Raw genomic sequence first — 1,506 nt, forward strand, 5'->3', positions numbered from 1 at the left:
GTGAAAATTAATATTAGAAAATCAAGATTTTGAACTTGAGAATTCTGACCTAGACATAGGTTGATTACTTTTGTGGAATTTCAAAATTGGTCAAGGACCTTAAAGGGTTTTAATTAATTTGATAGCCACGAAAGTAGGGTTTAAGTTAATTAAAATACACCCTAGGTGCCTTGAGAGAGGACTTAGGATACCTTAGGATTAATTTCCATTAAGGCGAATGATTCTCAATCCAGTAAATAGACAAGATAACATCCATAGTAAGATTCAAGTGTGAAATCTTAATTCCCAAATTATTTCAAAATAGATTATTTCATTTTAAGTTTATCATTCTAGTGTTTAAAATAAACAATTTTCATTCCCTCATTATTCAATAGCCTAAACAGTTAAAATTATCGTGTAGATTGGTACTTACTAATTAAATTCCTCGTGGAACGATACTCTACTCACTACTTTATTACTTATTAGCAATCCGTGCACTTGCGGGGTTATGAAACCAGCAAATAAGTTTTTGGCGCAGTTGCCGAGAATTTGGCTTTAGTAATATCGAGTGATAGGCAATTTAGCTGATTTAGGTAATTATATTTATTATCTAATTTTATTTGATTTGTTTTATTTCTTTTCTTTTCTCTTAGGTGCCTGACCTGGTATATGACCAGAACAAGACTAGAAGAAGAAGTCTTGGACTGTGATCCCGAGATAGATAGAACTTTGAGAGCTATCAGGAGGGAAAGGAAACATCAAGAGCACGATCAAGAAAATCCAAAAATTCCAACCATGGCCGATAATAGTGATAGGGCAAGACTCTTGCGAGACTACGGAGCTCTATCTATCCAAGGATTTCAACCCAGTGTCATAAGACCCACAGTGGAAGCGAACAACTTTGAGTTAAAACCAGCATGGCTTCAAATGATTCAACAAACCCAGTTTGGAGGTTCACCAACAGAAGATCCACACTATCACCTCCAGTGCTTTCTTGCCCTATGTGACACGTTTAAGATGAATGGAGTGTCTGATCAAGCCATAAGACTCAGAGCATTCCCATTCTCCCTTCAAGACAGAGCAAGGAAGCAGATACTTTCTCAACCAGCTGGAACATTCACCACTTGGGAAAACCTCTCACAAGCTTTCCTAGCAAGGTATTTCCTACCTGTAAAAACTGCAAGACTGAGGCTTGAGCTCAACTCCTTCAGACAAAAGGAAGGTGAATCACTCTATAACGCATAGGAAAGATATAAGGACCTGCAAAGGGAATGTCCACACCATGGCATAGAGGACTGGCTACTAGTACAAAATTTCTATAATGGGTTACTACCCTCTACAAGAAGCATAGTAGATTCAGCTGCAAAAGGTGACCTAATGAAGAAAACAGTGACACAAGCACTTAAACTTCTAGAGAGGGTCGCATATCATAATTATGAGTGGTCAAAAAAAAGAGGAACATCAAGGAGAACAGCAAGGGTCCTGGAAGTGGATGCCCTAAGCAAGATAAATGCTCAATTTGACCAA

General features: G+C 37.7%; 1 non-coding gene across 1 annotated transcript; it reads right to left on the reverse strand.

Moving 5' to 3' along the window:
* Nucleotides 1-1,161: 1,161 nt before the first annotated feature.
* LOC131170940 (small nucleolar RNA R71) lies at nucleotides 1,162-1,268 on the reverse strand. The gene has a single exon (XR_009141703.1). It is a non-coding gene; the product is annotated as a small nucleolar RNA R71 (small nucleolar RNA).
* Between the last annotated feature and the right edge of the window lie 238 nt (nucleotides 1,269-1,506).

The sequence above is a fragment of the Hevea brasiliensis genome, chromosome 11, assembly GCF_030052815.1.
Source record: "Hevea brasiliensis isolate MT/VB/25A 57/8 chromosome 11, ASM3005281v1, whole genome shotgun sequence".
Classification (NCBI taxonomy): Eukaryota; Viridiplantae; Streptophyta; class Magnoliopsida; order Malpighiales; family Euphorbiaceae; genus Hevea; species Hevea brasiliensis.